This window comes from Ochotona princeps, chromosome 8 (assembly GCF_030435755.1).
Source record: "Ochotona princeps isolate mOchPri1 chromosome 8, mOchPri1.hap1, whole genome shotgun sequence".
NCBI lineage: Eukaryota > Metazoa > Chordata > Mammalia > Lagomorpha > Ochotonidae > Ochotona > Ochotona princeps.
The window spans coordinates 46886586-46906304 of record NC_080839.1 but is presented as its reverse complement, the minus strand read 5'-3'; the positions used below and the strand labels follow the sequence as shown (position 1 = coordinate 46906304).

The 19719-nt window shown below is 41.4% G+C and overlaps 1 long non-coding RNA gene across 1 annotated transcript; it reads left to right on the top strand.

The window, feature by feature from the left end:
* Nucleotides 1-1154: 1154 nt before the first annotated feature.
* LOC131481007 (uncharacterized) lies at nucleotides 1155-18908 on the top strand. The gene is made up of 6 exons (XR_009245980.1): nucleotides 1155-1326; nucleotides 5078-5239; nucleotides 10265-10374; nucleotides 10500-10697; nucleotides 12623-12762; nucleotides 18212-18908. It is a non-coding gene; the product is annotated as an uncharacterized LOC131481007 (long non-coding RNA).
* Nucleotides 18909-19719: the final 811 nt, after the last annotated feature.

Here is a 19719-nt window from a genome sequence, read left to right as displayed (position 1 = left end):
AGACTTGGGTCCCTGCTCCTGCATGGGAAACCAGAGGAAACCCCTAGTTTTAGACTGACTCAGCTGCGGCTATTTGGGGAGTAATCCAGTGGGTGGAAGATCTTTCTTTCAGTCTTTCCTTCTCTCTGTAAAATCTGCCTTTTTAATAAAAATAAATGAATCTTCCCCATATTGTTACAATAGTATAGTCCTTCATAAGGAGTTTTAATTCCATAAATCTGTTATTAAATTGTGACCCAGCATTGTTGGCACAGACAATGTCAGACAGTCCAGCGTCACATTACCTAGATATGTCCAACAGTTTCACTGGGATTCCATCTTTGATTTGAAAGTAGGGATCCATGTGGCATTGTGTCTTCACATCTGGATATGGTAATCTCTATTACTCCATCACTATACATTCCAATTTGCATGATGGTTTCCTTATATTAGAGAGAACATACAGTATTTGTCTTTTTGGGATTGACTTATTTCACTGAACATAATAGTCTGTAGTTGGGACCATGTAGTTGCAAATGGTATAATTTCATTCTTTTTAATGGCTGAACAACTGGAAACTTCATTCAACTGGAAATTTCATTGTTTTTAATTCTTTGTTATGGGAATTGAGGGGAGGGATCCCAGACTCTACAGAAGTGCATCATAAAATTCAAAATTTAAAATAAGAATTTAAATAAATAAATAAACCTTAAAAGAAATAGACAGAGAGAGAAGAGAAAGAAAAAAAAGGACAAAAAGCAACAGTCAGCTCTCCAACTTGCTTCTCCTATCATCTGCAACAGAAAGCACTACAGAAAACAGTGAGCACTAGAATATATTACAGATGTTGGGTCCTGAGTGGTCTTTCTTGCATCATAATCTTGGATCTGGGATTTACTTTTTTCTTAAGATTTATTTATTTTACTTGAAAGGTGGAGTTACAGAGCGAGGGAGAGACAGTTCTTTCATTCATTTGTTCACTCCACAAATGGCCACAACAGCTGGTACTGGAGCTGGAGCCAGGCCAATCCAAAGTCAGGAGCCAGAAGCTTCATTCAGGTCTCTGATGTAGATATAGTGACCCAAGTCTTTGGGCTATTTTCAGCTGCTATGGGAGCAAAATTCCTTGGAAAATGACTCTTCCTTATTATCTTATTTTTATTGGAAAGACAGATTCATGGAGAGAAGGAGAGGCAGAGAGATCCTCCATCCACTGATTCACTCCCCAAATGGCTACAATAGCCAGAGCTGAGCTGAGCTAATCTAAAGCAGAAGCCAGGAGCTGAATGGGAAGTAGAGCAGCCTGGACATGAACCAGTGCCTGCATGGGATTCTGGCGGATGAAAGGTGAGAATTAGCCATTGTACTGGGTCTGGAATAACTCTTTTTAAAAATATATATTATTTTTATTGGAAATTCAGAGCTGATCCAAAGCCAGGAGCTTCTTCTGGGTCTCCCACATGGATGCAGGGTCCCAAGGTTTTGGGTCATCCTCTACTGCTCTCCCAGGCCACAAGCAGGGAGCTGGATGGGAAGTAGAACATCTAGGATATGAACTAGTACCCTTATGAGATCCTGGCAAATGCAAGGTGCGGACTTAAGTTAAGGTTGGGATCTGTAGGTAAAGTTCTTTGGTGGGAAAATGGGCAAGAGGGATTAGTGAAATGAAAAGAATAAAGAAATGGATTTAGGGATTCTATTCACTAGGAAATAAATATGGCTTGATGATACTGATTTTACTGAAATAGAGAGGGCAAAGGACTGATTCAGATGTGGCCATGATGGAATTATCAGAACTGCGTCCAGTGCTTTTCAGTGCTTGTGGGTGCGACATTACTGAGGTCAAATTTACCTTTGGAAATGCCTTAACTCAGCCTTTAAAAAAAACTTAGCAGTTTATATTATTCAAGCAAGATTTTATAGAACTTCATGCATCCTAGGGCAATCAAAACAGTTTTGTAATTCTAACAAGCCATATATTAACAATTGAAGAGTAAGACAGCCTTAGGCGGATGAGCAGAGAAATGCCCAGTAACTTAGCAAGTGAGGAATAACTGAACTCTACATCCTACCTGGTAAAGTCTAGGAAAAGCCAAGTCGGGATAACTCACTCTTCAAATGTTCTTTGCATGAGCAGACACAATAACACACTGTTTTTCAGTAAGCACCTCACAGCCAGCATTAGCTTAGAGTTCTGTCTTTGGCTGAGCTGCACATGAAGTAGCTGGCACATGCTTAGAAGCCATATTGATGAAAAGACAGAGTGCTCTTTGCCCAGGAGAATCCCAGGGAGGGCCAGGAAATGCTCTTGCACTAAAAGGGAGAAGGAAACAGGGGTCAACCTAGGGTAGGGCAGATTCCTGGCTCCTTCCTCATCCTCAGTCCCCAGCATATACTCCTGAAAGGAAGACAGTGAGGCAACTGTGCTATTTAAATTGTTTTTTTTTTCTTTCCAGTTCTCATCTCTTTCCCAGACTGTAGAACCAAATTTAAATTAGTTAAAAACATGAATGATGTGATTCTACTATTTTAGGAATAAGAGAACGGGTGAGCTTAAATAATTGGAGGCTGTGGTCTGGGTGAGTCACACACAAACTTGAGCTTTTAAAGGTTCGGATGATTGAGAAGTCCAAAGGACCAGAGTCTGAATAGCTATTGCTGTCAGTCCATGTGCTGCCTCCTCAACGTTCAGCTTCAAGCATCTATTATGCTGACCATCAGTTTTCTAATTCAAGGACTGTGATATGAAACAATGTTTTTGGATCTATTGGGACCGTCAATCTAGTGACATTGCCACTCATGCTTTGCTTCCTCTTGTCTTATTTCCTAACCTCTGTAGGCAGATCTGCCTACAACCATTGCCTTGTTGTCTCCTTCTCTACTGAACTACTTTTATTGGCTTACAAGCATGTCATAGGAGCTACCATTTTCTAAAACCCTTCCTAGTCTCTACATCTTCCTCCAAATGCTATCCTATTGCTCTTTCTGTCTTCATAGTAAAACTCCATTTGCCTCCAATCATTCTTCCTGGGCCCTCACCTTCTTTTCCCTCCTCATCTCTTTTACATCTTACTCTTACTTCATTTCTCAAGTGCACTAAAAACTGATTTTATCAAGGTCAATAGTGATCTCCTTGTGACTAAATCTAGTAGTGGTCACTTCCTTCTCTTCCTCTCCCTTGGCCTTTTAGCAGATTGTTGTTCCATCTTTCATCAGCTGCAAAATGTTGGTGGAGTCTCATGCTCAGACTGAACCCTCTCCCTGTCTCTTCATTTTCTCTATAGAAAGTTCACCCACTTTAAATGCCATCCTCTGATGACTCCCCAGATCATATCCCAATTCTGTCTTTCCCTTGAGTTCCAGGATTACATACCTAATTGCCTGCTTGACATCTCACTCAGATAGCTGATAGGAAGCTAAAATCTAATTCAGCTTAAACAGAATTTTTTATTTTATACCATGTCTCCAATCTGTTTCTTCCATGTTTTCTGTCTCCAGGCTATTGCAATCCAGATTGTATTAGTTTTATATTGTCACATAACAAATTGCCATAAATCTAGTGGCTTAAAACAACACATGTTCAATACCACAATTTTAGTAGCTCAGAAACCTGGGCCTGGCTTAGCTGGATTCTTTGCTGCAGGGTACCACCAGGCTCCAATTCAGGTGGCAGTGGAGGCTGCAGTCTCATTAGTGGGTTGGCTGGGGAAGGATGTATCATTAAGCTCCCTTAGGTTGTTGAAAGAATTCATTTCCATGCAGCTGTGGGACTGTTAGCTGGAGGCTTCCCTCAGCTCCAAGAAGCTGCCAAGAGTTCCTTGCAACATGAACTTCTCCCACGCAGCTGCCTATTTGGTGGCAACTTACTTCTTCAAATCCAGTGGTTGGGGGTCTCTTTGATGTAACCTGGCTAATAAGAAGGAATGCAGAATAAAAGAACATAATCACAGGAATGATATCTCATCACCTTTGCTTATTTTATAGGTTAGAATCAAGTCACAGGGGCCTGGTGCAATGGTTCAATGGCTAAATCCTTATCTTGCAAGCGCCAGGATCCCATAAGGGCACCGGTTCTTGTCCTAGCTGCTCCACTTCCCTTCGTGCTGCCTGCTTGTGGCCTGGGAAAGCAGTGGAAGATGACCCAAAGCCTTGGGATACTGCATCCATGTGGGAGACCTGAAAGAAGCTCCTGGCTCGTGGTTTCAGATCAGCTCAGTTCTGGCTATTGTGGCCATTTGGGGAGTGAACCAGTGAATGGAGGATCTTTCCCTCTGTCTCTCTTGCCTAAATCTGATCTGCCTTTCCAAATAAATAAATAAATAAATAATAAATATTTTTTTAAAAAGTCAAGTCACAGACCCCACCATACTCAAAGGAGGCACATTGCCATGCAAAAGTCATGGGAGACACCCCAGCATCTGGCATGAGTTGGAACTGTTCCTTTTTGTCTTCCGATGTTCAGGAAGTAACTGTTGGTCACACACATGCACACACAATCACATATTTCTCAGGGACAAGTACTGGTTTTCTGAAAATTGAAAAATCTACATTCATATTGTCTGGAAAAAGTTTGTGTTCCTTAGCCTCACTAAGTGTAACATAGTATAATGTAATGTAACATAATGTAATGTAATGACAGCTGCCAGCCTAAAGGGAAAGGATTGAGTTCTTCTTACTCATCTTACTCACTCAACCCTTCTCTTCTCCCTTCAGACAACTAGGGTTCTGGGCCCAAAGTCAGGGCCCATTACTAAATCGCTTCCCTCTTAATAATCACTCCTTTGCTACACAATGCGCTGTTGTTTGGAACTGTCCTTCCTCTTGGTTCTCTAGAAAATTAAATTATTAATAGAGGCCTACCTTCCCTCCACTGCTTGACAGTGACAGAGTGGAAAGGGGGCGTTTCCCCTCCCAATTACATAACACTCTTGATTGACATTTTAAATACTTTTGATTTCCTTTTCTAAATCTGTGCTCCGTTCTGTCATGTGTGTTTTGCTATTTCAATTCACCTCAAGCTGATTTGAAAGTAGATGAACTGAAAGGAATCCACTAAAAATAAATAAACATCTATATTTCTATCTTCCCTGTGTCTTAGATGTGAAGGCTGTGTAGGAACTGAAGTGAGATCATGAGGCACTTGGTCAGCAGTGGAAATGGATTGATTGGATCTCGTGGGGTCAGTTCCTAGAACAAGAGGACCGGAAGAATAGGAGGTGACAGTCCAAAAACAAGAGGGATGCTGGAAGTCACATCAGGAGTAAGCAGAAACCCACGGTGACAGAACGTAGATGGCTTGTTCCTTGGCTTGTCATTGATTACTAACTCATTTTTGCAGCAAAGGGATTTTATTCATTCACTTTTGGTTTCATCTTTGTCTTCTTGGTAGTCTGAGGCTAGGATATAAGAAAGACAAACCTCGCCTGCGATGAATGTTTCCAAGGAAGATGTTTGCCAAGATTGTGTCTATCACAGGGGTTTTGCCGGCTTTCCTGGCTAATCTTTTGAGAGGGAAGGAGTCTGCTTGCACACCAGCTGCCCCGTCCTGAGTGGCTTTTCTCCCCTGGCACCAGGCGACCTGCCTCCTCCCACACATCAGCTCTGGAGTGTGCTGGCACTGAAAAGCTTTAGAACCGTTCTCATGGTGTTACAGGCACCCCTCATTGGGCTCCTTGGACAATTCCAGAGAAAGTGCCTGGAGGAAAATTAGAGCTCTAATTACGGATTGGCATGCTGAGATAATGTTTGCAGGCATGTTTTTCCACGATTAAATCAGAAGCACGAGGCAGAAAGGAGATATTTCTGTTCTTGCCTCTTTTGAGAGCAGTGTGGCTGTCAGTAAATCATCTGTCCCAACAGATCCACTTTGATCAATGAAACTGCATCCTAAAAAGTGGTTTTTTTTTTTTAATTTGAAAATTCAGCTTAGGAAAACTTGAAAACCAAGTTATGTTACTAATTGCCATCAAACTAACGAAGTTTGCATTTCTTAGCAAGTTTAGGCACAGTAGAAGACAGCCCCTGGAAACAAAAGACTTTTCTCTCTAAAATCTATTCCTCTCACCACACAACAGCCATTGTCCTTTCTTGAAGATCTATATGCCGGGAGACCACACTCTGAATTCATTTGCCCCATTATTTCTTTGAAAGCAGTAACTTCATTATAGGAAAACGAATTCATGCTCCTATATTTTAAAATCCAAGTGATATGTGAACGTGATAAATCGCCCCCAAACTGCATACATCTGGTACCGTTCAGCATACAGTTGTAGGCATATGTAAAATTTTTAACAACAGTTTTTTTTAATTGGACTATAATTGATAGGTCTGATAGTTCATCATTCCACAGTGTACAATTTAGGCATTTTTAACACAGTGCATCCATCACCACCATGTAATTTCAGAACATTTGCATCACCCTCAAAAGAAATTCCCCACTCATTAGCAGTCACTTTCCAGGCCCCTCTCTCCCCACGCCCCCTGGTAATGACAAATCTACTTTCTGTTTCTCTGGATTTACCTGTTCTGGATAGTTCGCATAAATGGAATCCTATAACATGTGATCATTTATAGCTTTCGTAATTTAGCATGATGTTTTCAAGACTCATCTATGTACTTAATTCTTTTTTTAATTATATGTATTTTAAACTTTTTTTAAGGAGCAGAAAGGAACAGAAGTAGAGCTTCCAACTTCTGGTCCATTTCCCAAGATGCCTGCAATAGCTAGAGCTGGGTTTGGCCAAAGCCAGGTGCTGGGAACTCAATCCGTGTCTCTCACGTGGAGGACAGGAACCCAATTACTTATGCCGTTATTGCTTTTTTCCAGGGTCTGCATTAGTAGGAAGCTGGAATGAGGAAACAGAGTCAGAATCAAACCCAGCTATTCTGGTGTGAGACATGGGGCTTAACTGACACGCCTTCCGCTGAGTTCCTTTTCCTTGCTAAGCAGTATTCCAGTATGAAATAATGCCACATATTGCTTACCCATTCAGCACTTAGTAGGCATTTTCACTGTCTCCAATTGTAAGTTATCAAGAATCGTGCTGCTAGGCAGACTCATGCACATACTTCTAAGTGGAAATATCTTTTATTTTCCTTCAGCAGACAACTATAGATGGAATGACTGAGTTCTGCAATAATTCTGTTTTACTTTTTTAATTTTATTATTTTTTATTGGAAATTCAGATAGACAGGAGGAAAGACAGAGAGAAAGATCGTCTGTCCAATGATTCACTTCCCAAGTGACCGCAATGGCCAGAGCAGAGCTGATCCAAAGCCAGGAACCAGGAGCCTCTTCCAGGTCTCCCACACAAGTGCAGGGTCCCAAGGCTTTGAGCTGTCCTTAACTGCTTTCCCAGGCCTCAAGCAGGGAGCTGGATGGGAAGCAGGGCCACTGGGATTAGAACCAGTGCCTATATGGGATCCTGGTGTGTGCAAGGCAAGCACTTTAGCCGCTAGGCCACCACACCAGGCCTTGTCATTATCTTTTTAAGAAATGTCTAGGAGACTGGCATCGTAATATAACGAGTCAAGCCACCATCTACAACACTATCATCCAATCTGTACACTGCTTTGTGTCTGAGCTGCTCCATTTCCTATCCATCTCCCTCCTAATGCCCCTGGGAAAGCAATAAAGACGGCCCAAGTGCTTGGACTCTCTGACACCCATGTGGAACATTTGGAATTCCTGGCTCCTGGCTTTGGATCAGCTCAGATCTGACCACTGCGGCCACTTGGTAAATGAAGCAACAGATGGAACATCTTTCTGTTTCTCCTCCTCTTTGTAAATCTGCCTTTCAAATAAAAACAAATAAATCATCAAACAAATTAATTAAAAATAAATAAGCTTATCTTTTAATTTCACTTTCTATGAATTTTTAAATATCTTGTCTAATAAACCATTTCCTGAAAAGAGAATATGTATTATGACCAAGAAGGATCTATCCCAAGAAAGCAAATTAGTTTAGTTTAACAACCAAAAGTTAATGTAATAGAAGCTGAATTCATGAACAATCAATTAAAGCTGCTGCTTGCAGCCCTGGCATCCATATGGACACTGATTTACATCCTGGATGCTCCATTTTGATTTAGTTCCCTGCTACTGTGCCTAGGAAAGTAGCAGAAAATGACCCAAGAGGTTAGGCTCCTACACCCATGTGGGAGGCCGGGATGAACTCCAGCCTGGCCAAGCCCTGCTAATCGATTTCTAATGAAAATACTCAAGTGTTGCTTTCCCTAGATAGCTTCAAGTAGTTTCCTTACTTTTTGGCTTGAGCACTTTCAATACAAACCCTCTAGGTGCAGTTTTCTCTGAATGCATCTTGTTTAGCGTTTGCTAAACATCTTGAATTTGTGAATTTGTGTCTTTCACCAAATTTGGGACATTTTTGATCATTATTTCTTCAATGTCTTTTATTGTACCAACCTCTTCTTCTTTTTGAGACTCAAACATATATTACATCTTTTATTCTTTTCCTCAGATTTTTTTTAAAGATTTATTTATTTTTATTACAAAGTCAGATATACAGAGAGGAGGAGAGACAGAAGAAGACCTTCCGTCCCATGATTCACTCCCCAAGTGACCTCAACGGGCCGGTGCTCCGATCCGAAGCCGGGTATCAGGAACTTCTTTCCGGGTCTCCCACGCGGGTGCAGGGTCCCAAGGCCTTGGGCCGTCCTCAACTGCTTTCCCAGGCCACAAGCAGGGAGCTGGATGGGAAGTGGAGCTGCTGGGATTAGAACCAGCACCCACATGGGATCCCAGGGCATTCAAGGCGAGGACTTTAGCTGCTAGGCCACACCGCTGGGCCTTTTTCCTCAGATTTTTAAGGTTCTGTTCATTTTATTTTTAATCCACTTCTCTGAGTTATTTCTGATGTAATCATTTCTATTGCTAGATCTTCCATTTCACGTATTCTTTCTTCCGCCTGCTCTATCTTACTATGGAAACTAGTAACTGAGTTTTTATGTTTGAGATTGTATTTTTGAGCTCTGAAACTTTCGTTTTTTGAATAGTTTCTATTTCTTTGCTGATAATATCTTTTAATTCTTTTCAAGTGTGCTTTTCTTTGTTTTATGCAGCATAGTGTAGTTGTAAAATCAGCTTTCAGACTTCTGTCTAAGGGTTTTCACATAGTTTAGGGATTAAGATGTGTGCATCTCGTTACCAACACTGGGTTTGACACTTGGCTCAGGCTCTTGAATCCAGCTTCCTACTAACACAGACCCTGTGAGATGGTGACAGTGGCTCAAGCACTTGGATTTCTGCCACTCAAGTGGAAGACTTAGCTTGAGTCTTGGCTCCTGGCTTCAGCTCACCCCAATTCCAGCTATTGTGGGTGGTTCCAGCAGGTGAGCTTGCACTCTCCCCCTCTTAAATAAATAAAAAAGCATGTCAAAAGTTAAAGGTCCAATCACCTTGCAAGTGCTGGAATCTCATTTGGATGCCAGTTCGTATCCCAGATGTTCCACTTCCCATCCAGCTCTGTACTTATGGCCTGGGAAAACAAAGATGGCCCAAAACCTTGGGACCCTGTGCCCATATGGAAGATGCAAAAGAAGCTCGTGGCTCCTGGCTTCAGATTGGCTCAGTCTAGCTGTTTTGACCACTTAGGGAATAACTCAGCAGACAGAAGATCTCTCTCTGTGTATCTCCTTCTCTCTGTAAACCTGCCTCTCCAATAAAAATAAATAATTTTTTTTTTAAAGTTAAAACAAAATTTCCCGACCCTGGCATGGTAGCCTAGCGGCTAAAGTGCTAGCCTTGCACACACCAGGATCCTATATGGGCGCCGGTTCTAATCCCAGCGACCCTGCTTCTCATCCAGCTCTCTGCTTGTGGCCTGGGAAAGCAGTTGAGGATGCCCCAAAGCCTTGGGACTCTGCACTTGTGTGGGAGACCTGGAAGAGGCTCCTGGCTCCTGGCTTCGGATCAGTGCAATTCCAGCTTTTGTGGCTATCTGGTGAGTGAATCAGTAGATAGAAGATCTCTCTGTCTCTCCTCCTCTCTGTATACCTGACATTCCAATGAAAATTCTAAAAAAAAAATTGTTTAAAAAAATTTCTCTGCCAATTCGGCTATCTAGATTATCTTGGGCTGACATTTGTTGATTGTATTTTCCCTCAAAATCATATCTTGTAGTTCCTTCTTATGTTGAATCATTTTGTATGGTATCTTGGATATTGCAAATGCTGTGCTGGATAGATGCTGGATCCTATTATAATCCTCCAGAGAATGTTTTTGTTCTACCAAGTAATCAACCTTATTTTATGACCGTCATTTCAGTCATCTTCTCTGATGATGAGCCAGGTCTCAGCTCAGTTCCCTCAGTCCTTGCTGCGCTGCTCTGGATCTACCTTGCCCATGTACACTTACAGACAGCTCTGGAGTTGAAGGTAGGCAGTTCAAATCCTGCATAGTTCTTCAAGTGTTTAATTTATTTGTGTGTATCTTGCACGTGGTCTCCCCACTCATAAGAAACACGTGGCCTGATTATTTGCATTTGCCTGTGCATTCACAGAACAGAGCTTGTTCAGAGATGTATGTGCATTCGTAAGAGTGACTGGTTCCTCTGCTCTGGCTCTTTCTTCAAAACAATTAGATTCTCAACACTTGGCCTGCACCAGCCCCTCTTCCTAGTGGCTTTGCTTTTGCACTGCTTCCTGACCAGAGTCAAGCCTTGGGATCAAGCCATAGAAGAAAAGAGAAGGAAAACTAGGTAAACTAACCCCCATGTTGGATCCCTGTTCCGTGTTTAAATCTGTAGAAAACCTTCAGGAACGATTTAATTTGCTATGGATGAATATTGTTTTTTAGTGTATTTAGTAAGAGATTTTAATCATTGTCGAGGAAAAGCAAATAAATATGATAAATTTAAAAGTACAACTTAAAATTGATAATAAGTCTTTTGTAACTTTTTAATTTAATAGTAATAATTATTATTAAATTACAGAGGAAAGGAGAGACAGAGACAGAAATAGATCTTCTACCCACTGGTTTATTCTCCAAATGGCCTCATCATCCAGGGCTGGACCAGGCCAAAGCCAGAAACTCCAAACAGATCTCCCACATGATTGGCAGGACTCCATGTACTGCGACAATCTTGTGCTTTTCCAGATGCATTAGCAGGAAGCTGGATCAAAAGTGGAACACCTGGGACTCAAAACACAGCTCATATGGGATATTGGTGATGTAAGTGACAGCTTTACCCACACTGTGCCACAATCCAGTCCTTTTGATTTCAAAATTAATTTTAAATTTACTGAACAAAAATTGTGAAGTAATACAAAGTTCTCTTATACCCAACAACTCCACTTCCCCTATTATTATCGTATTAATATATTTGTCACCAATAATGAACCATGCCTAGATTTCATTTTGTTAATTCCTAATTCCTCTATCCCTCTGTTTAAAAAGCCTTTATCAAGTTGTACAATTTTCCTTTTATTACTCACAAGGTTCTGTGCATTTCGCAGTACTTGACTGATGTCAATCTAACGTAAGAAACTAGGGGCCAGCCCTGTGACTCAGTAGGTTAAGCCACCAGCTGCAGCACTGACATTTTGGCTGCTCTACCTCCGTTCCAGCTCCCTGTTAATGGGCTGGGAAAGCAGTGAAAGATGGCTCACATGGGAGCCACATGGGAGACTCCGAAGAAGATCTTGGCTATTTGGGGAGTAAAACAATAGAAGATTTCTCTCTGTTTCTCTATATGTATATGTACATGTATTTATGTATAGATCTCCTGACTTTCCAATAAATAATACATTGAAAAATGAGAAACCAAATCAATCAGATCAATTGATTACATTGTCCTGATCTGATGAACATTATAGACAGGAAGCACTGTTGCAAAAAGAAAAAAAAAGCTATGTCAAAACTATCAAATTATCAAATCCCGAATAATATTATAGTAACACTTGTTAAATTATAATTATCAGAGTATAGCTACTAAATGGAAAGAAAATGGCTTATCAGCACATCTAGAAAAAGTGATTATAAGCAATGAAAGTACTCTAACTGATCTGCTACGACATGGACACCAGACACAGAATTAATCATTCCTGTCAGTTCATGGCCATTACTGTGCCGAGCTGGTTCTGGGCTTGTTTTTGCAAGGTACTTCTGTAGTTTATCATTTTTTTATCCCTATTATCCAAAGCCCACCTACCCATCAACCCCATCAAACTGCCCCTACACACAGGCAATAATTCTAATAAATCTAAAGTGTGGTCTTTCAGGGGTGGGCAGTCAACACAGAGGGCAAGATGCTCCTTCAGAGCGCACATTATCCAAAGTTTGGGTATGTTTTTAAAATTATTGTCATTGTACTTTCTATTTCATTGTATTTATCATGTTTTGGACTCAGCACTTTGATATTAATGTGCATTCTTGTTATCTGGGCATTTGTATTCTGTAGTATTGTCTCCCTTGAGGAGACTACTTACTCAATACCAAGTGATTTACACAGATTGCCCTCCAAATCCCTGTTAAAAGCATTAAAATTTCCAAATATGCCTTTTCATGGATATATATATATACATACATGTGTATATACACATATATGCGTATGCATATTATATATGTATATATGCATAGTGGGGTTACTAAATTATAAATTATACTATATGTTTTTTGCTTAAGTTCTACCAGATTGCTGTTCAGGTTGTCTACACTATGCTGTATCAAGGTTTCAGAAAATTACAGTCCATGACTCAAGTCTGTCCAGCCACCTGCTTTTTGAAAACAAAGCACTGGAACACAGACACATCTACCCGCTGAAGGTATTATCTGCAGCTGCTTTTATGCTACAACCACAAGATTAGTGGTTAAGACAGGCACCATCTGGCCAACACTGCCAAAGATATTTGATCTCTGATGCTTTACAGAAAATAGTCTGTAGTGTATTGAAGGTAATTAGGGCTTTCTTTGTTGTCTAGTATAAGATATGGTAAATTTTGAAAAATATTACATGTGAACTAAAAAATGTATTCCATGTTTGTGTTAACTTTAATAGACATTTAGTAGCTATATATGATCAATAGTATTTTTCAGGTTTTCTATGTCACCAGTTATTTTTTGAACATTGATTGATTCATCTTTATTTATTTGAAAGGCAGAGTGACATGGAGAGAGGAAGATATATAGAGAGATTTTCCATCTGCTAGTTCTCTCTGCAGTTGTTCGCGACAGCAAGTGCTGAGCCAAGCCTAAGCTAGGAGCCAGGAAGGAGTACTGACTGGGATTGTAAGCAGCAAACCAACCTACTTCATCCCAATGCCAGCCCCTGATTAAGTTTGTTCATTTGAAAGGCAGAAAAAGAAAGTTTTCATCCACTGATTCATTTCCTAAGTGCCCACTACAGGTAAGACCAACCCACTTGGAAGCCAAGGGCCTGCAATCCATTCAGGTCTACCAAGTGGGTAAAAGGCAGCCAAGTATTTGGGCCATGACATGCTGCCTCGCAGGGTTCACATTAGCAGGAAGCTGGCTGATAAAGTGGGCTGTAAAGGCAGGCACTGCATCATGTGAGACAGAACCTCCGGGGGGAGGGGCCGCGTGGAATGTGCTGTCCCACAATACTCATCCCAGGGTATTATGTTTTTAAACAATGGCAAATGGCCAAGATGTTTACTGTCAGGACATTTCTCAGGCATCCTCTTGGTTCCTCTTCTTTGAACAGTTCCAGAATGATTTGAATATGGTACTTTTCCAAGGTCTTTTGTACCTAAGGATGTATTTATTATAGTCCCAGATTAAGTTTTTAATTGTGGCCAGCTAGCACTGACATAGGTCAAACCACCATATGCGATGCAAGCATCCAGATAGGTGCTGGTTTGGATCCCAGCTGGTCCACTCCTGTTTCAGCTCTCTCCTAACAGCCTGGGAAAAGTCGTAGTTGGCCCAAGTGTTTGGGCCCCTGCCCCTGTATGGAGGACTAGGACAAAGCTCCTGGCTCCTGGCTTTGACCAGGTCCAACCCTGGCTATTGCAGCCATCTAAGGAGTGAATCAGCAGATGGAAGATCTCCTTTTCTCTCCTCTCTTTTTTCTCTCTCCCTCCATCCCTCTGCTTCTGTAACTCTTTCAAAATAAAATTTTAAAGAGCTTAAAAATAAAAACTCTTAATTTATTATTTAGAAAAAATATCACTTTAGGACCAGCATTGTGGTACAAGAGGTTATTCGAAAAGCTGCTAACAAAAAACTGGTAGAGGGCCCAGCGGCGTGGCTAGCGGCTAAAGTCCTCACCTTGAACGCCCCGGGATCCCATACGGACGCCGGTTCTAATCCCGGCGGCTCCACTTCCCATTCAGCTCCCTGCTTGTGGCCTGGGAAAGCATAGAGGACAGCCCAATGCATTGGGACCCTGCACCCGCGTGGGAGACCTGGAAGAGGTTCCTGGTTCCCGGCATCAGATCGGCACAGCACTGGCCCATTGTGACTCACTTGGGGAGTGAATCATCAGACGGAAGATCTTCCCTCTCTGTCTCTCCTCCTCTCTGTATATCTGACTTTGTAATAAAATAAATAAATCTTTAAAAAAAAAAAACTGGTAGAGAGGATTGGGTTTGTATTAGTGGAGAACAAAAAAAAAAAAAAAAAAAACAACCCACAGTGACGATGATGGAAAAACATATGATAAGTGATCTAAAAATGTTATAACTGAAAAAATTTAAATGACAAGTGAGAACCAAGATAGGATAAAGTGCAAGCATGCTGTGGTATACATGTGTTTCCCTTTATCTTTAATAGCTTGAGCTTCAAAGCTGCCAAATCAAATCAGAAAAGGGAGCCTATTTAGAGTGTAGCTCCGGGGTGGGTAAGTCACGCAGGATCAGGAGGTTCCCAGGGACACACGCATCCTGTGTTGGAGTGCCTGGGTTCAAGCCCGGGCTATGCTCTCTGTTGCAGCTTCCTGCTGATCTACACTGTGGGAGGCAGCAGCTCAAGGCCACACACAGAAGACCTGAATTATCTAGCGAGGAATGAAGCAGTGGATGAGGGATCTCTCCATCTTTCTGTCTCTCCACCTCGCCAAGAAACTACATAAATAGAAAGTTAAAAGGAAATACATCTAGTCCTAAGAAAATAAGACTATCAATTAAAATCGGGAGGCAGAAAAAGGAAAGTAAAGGAAAAACACAGAAAACATATATACTCTCCCTTCACCATTGCTCACAGTGGCAAATTAATAACAGCTTTACCAAAAGAAATATAAAGATTAACACAGTTACTTAAAATGACAAAGCTAAAAATTTGAACTGCTGCCTGATTGAAGTGCTCCCTGTCCCTCACATGACAGACCTGGATTGAGTGCCCAGCTGCTTGCTACAACTCAGCTCAGACATCATGGGCATCTGGGGTGTGAGCCAGCAGATAGGATCTCTCACGCTCTCATAAATCAAGAATATATATTTTTACAAACTAGAATTCAAATGGAAATCTTTCAAATTATTAGGGGATACACACACTCAGAGCAATCAAGGGAGGAAATCTGAATTGTTTGGTGGCTGCATTCAATAACAACATCCTGCTGGTGATATTGCTGGTGGTGATGCCTGGGGAAAGAGCACACAGGAAACCTGCCTTATTTCTTAAGAGTGCACGTCAGTCTACAAGCATCTCAAAAGAAATTTCAATAAGAAGACAACAAACGCAGAACAGAAGATTTTAATGCCAAAAGAAAAAAGAACAATAAATTACAGAAACATTTCCAAACATCCTTTCACGTTTTTATTTTGCTTCTCTTCTTGACTCTATTTCTGTCATTAGCATTTTTTCTAAGAAAGGCTTATATAACCACAGCGAGAATGGCAACAATGAAAACAACGCAAAACATTTTGCCACTGAATCAGGTCTTATTCTATGCTAACTGTGCACAGACACTTTAAATTATCTCATTTAGCTCTCAAAGCAACCCTATGTCTTTGAAACTATTATTATCCCTACTTTACAGTTTCTTACTCCTTAAACACAGTAATTTTTGCTTTCTTCTGGCTTCTACATCTAAAATTGTATATTCCCTTCCCACCCCAGCATTCAATTATATCCTCAAGACTGTGCAAAGTCTTTTATACTAAGGAAGAAAACTTTATTTGAACTTAGCAAACAAAAGATTCCACCTTTCTCAGAGGGCAGTTGAGGGTTAAAAACAATAGTATCATTTTTTAATATCATTTTAGGAGGCCCTAGAATGAACCCCTCCATGTCCTAAAGATTTAAAGGGCAGGTGAAGGAGGATGCTTAGGGCTTAACAGCAAGATGTTGTCATGGGTATAAGTGTGGCCATAGAATCACACAAAGTCTTTAAAATATTTAGAGCTGAGTAGAAAATGAACAAGAAGGAATGCATGATCTGAAATTCTAATCCTAGAAGAAACACTGAATAAACATCATTTTAAAAACTATTGGTAGTTGTAATCAACCATAAATCCTGCAGATTATGTACTTCACCAATCATGATAGTGTTAAAGAAAAAAGGACAAAATTCATGTGTGGATTATCATATTCAAAATCCCGTGCATATTTCTGTACTGTTTCTAGAGTATCTGAAGATCAAATAATTACCCTTCCCCCTTCCTTTATAATACCGCTTAAGGTAAATTTCTTCCTCTTACCCGTTCTCACTTCTCACTACTCTAAGTGGGCGTGTAGGTGGCAGTTAAATTTATCATGCATTCCATAGGTTGAAGAATACTGGAATTGTGATAGACTAGATGAGGAACGGGTATCACCTGGAAAGTGCAATCTCCAAGATTAACTAATAGCTCTGAAAATGCAAACAGTAGAACATGGTGGTCAAGAACAATGAACTTGGGAGTCAGACATTTGGAGTCCAAATCCTGCTTATGTTATATTCCCTGTGTGTCTGTATAAGGATTGAGATAATGCATACAAAGTACTTGGAGAAATTCCTGGCATACAATAATGTGCTTAAGAACAAAAAATTAATGGCACCACGAGTTCATCTTAAGATGTGGAATAGAACTTTCTATTGGATCTCTGGGAGCTATTCGTGTTATGTGTTTGGAGCAGACATTTAAATGTGTTAGGGCTCTGGCACCAAAATCGAAGGGTGTCCTTGAAACATTATTCTTCTCAAGGATGAAGCAAAGTGCTTTTCCTTTTAGATGGAACATCCCACATGCCTGCTATGGTTGGGGTGTGATTTGAGTGTATCCCCCAAAGATTTATGCATTAGAAGCTTGGTCCCCAGAGTGGCGGTTCCAGAGACAGTGGAACATTTCAGATGTGAGGAGTCTGGGCAGCAGATGATGAGATTTGTGGGGGTGCTCCTTTCAGAAGGGATTAATGTAGTTTCCATGGCACCCCAGTCAGTCCTTGTGAGAAGGCTGTTATAAGAAAGCAAACAAACTCAGCCTCAGAAATCCTCTGGCTTCTTGCCTTGCTACATGATCTCTCCCTTTTGCAAGTGCTTCTGCCGTGATGTCTGTGCCATAAGGTCCTCACCAGAAGCTAAACTGACAGGGCTACCGGAGTGTGGACTATCAGCTTCCAAAATTGTAAAGCAAAAAAACAAACAAAAAAAAAAAAAAAAGGAAAGAAAGAAAGAAATAAAAACCTTGTTTTTTTTTTCGTGTTCCTCAGCCTCATGTACTTTATTATAGCAACAGAAAACCAACAATACCCCAGACCCCTACCTACTCCTTCCACCAAGAACTTCTGTCCAGTGGGAGACTCCTGACGGTCCACAGGACTTACCCCTTGGCTTTGCTCTCTTCTCTTTCAGGCTTCAACAAAACATAGTGTGCTCATGGCTTTTCCCTCTTCCAAACTTTCAGCCTGATGCCATCTTTGGGATGGAGATGGCCTTGGGGATGCCACCATGTTCCCGAGCTCCCCATATGGTTATGAAACTTTCCTGGCACTGCTCACACATCAGTCTGTGATTTGGCTTTTCTTTCTTTTTGTACAATTGAGCAAGGTTGGTGTATGGAATGAAGATGGGGTAGGGTGGGGGAAGAAAAAGAAAGGGGAAGACCTGGAATGCCTGGAGATTAATAACCAAATAGGGTATCCAGTGGTGGTGGGAATGACAAAACACTTTGGACGACAGCCACAGTACAAATAGGGACCATGCTGTCCTTAAAATTTGGAGTTCTCAGCAGATTGAGTCTGTTTTCATATTGCTTTAAAAAGTGGCAGTGGGGGTGGGGGTGGTAAGGAAAAAACCAAACAGACTAAAAAGGAAATCATTTTATTGCCATTCAGATGCAGCTTCTGGAACCCATTCAAGAGCCAAGAAATCCGATTTCAAGGAAGAGAAATGCATTTCATTACTCGGCAATAAATTGGATTGGCTATTTATCAGTATCTCTTCCAGCATCCCAGCCGCGCCTTGTAATGACAGGAGAGGCTGATGAACATTTGTGGAGAAACATTTCAGAAAGTCTATAAATGTGTGTTTCCTGTTCAGAGCACCAACAATCCGGAGATGTCATGATGGTGGTGAAATCTGGGTTTTGGAATTCCTTTGAAATCAGTCCAGGCTTGTCAGTGCCTTTAAGGAACATATGGAGAAAGACAGTAATGATAATAATAATACCAATTAAAAAAAAACACAAGGAGACACAGCTCAATCACTGTTGTTCTTCCCACCTCCGCCACCTTCCCCCTTGCCACCTTTGCTATCCTTCCATTATATGCCTTCCAGGCCACTGACAGGAAGTCTATAAATACCAATGTGAGGAGATTCTGATGCATTATTACAGCAGGCAACATTATTGTGTTGGTTTTTTTTTTTCCTCCTTCAAAAAAAAAAAAAATTGGCCAGATACCTGAGTCTCTGGAATGGGCCGCCAAATCCCAGCAGGATTCCAGATGGTTGAGATTCCGGCTCCCGGTGCCCTGATGTCTCCCCTCCCTCCTCTCCTAGATATTTTCATTTGAGATTAAATATTTTCCATTATCTCGCCTCACCAGTGGTCATTACTGATTGCTTTTGGGTTGACCTTGAGGTGAAGATGCCCACTCACATTTTCTTGTGAGTTCTGGCCTTCACATCAACTCTTTGTGCGCACTCGTCTTGCCCTTGCCAGCATCCTACTCTCCTGCCTCCCCTGCTGAGATTTCCTGGGCAGACCTGACCTACTAATGCTCCCTCTTTCTTTCCCCCATATCACTGGCTGCTGCTCCCTATTAGACACTCCAGTGTTCCTGGGGTTGTATGTGAGCTCTGCGAACTGGATGCCTGCCCTGCTCTGGGCTCCTGTGGTACCCATGCCACACTGTCCGCTGCCAGAGGAACACAATGTAGTGGTTACACACAGAGGGCTGTAGTGAAGACTCTTGGTGCGACTCCCAGCTCTGCCTCCTGCTAGCTGCATGATCAGAGACTGGCTACTTAACCTTGTAAAACCTCAGGTCCCTCATCTGAAAACTGGAAATGTCCTAGAGTTACCTTCATGGGACTAATCCGAGGATGAAGCAGGTAGTGCATGTGATGTGGTCAGCATGCCACCAGCACGTGGTAAGTGTTCCAGGAACACTTGCTGTCTTCACTGTTATTACTCTAGCACTTTGTTTTTTGACTGTTGGGTGACTATCTGTCTCCTCTTTGGATTTTAAGATCTCAAAGCAGAGACTACATCTTAGTTCCCCTCTCCCCGCCCCCTAATTCTTATCTTCTAATGTAACAAGTGTCCACAGGGTCTGTTTCCAAGAGTGTATGACTAAGTGGGGTCATTGGGAGGACTGGGTCTTAAATAAAAGAGGGTCAC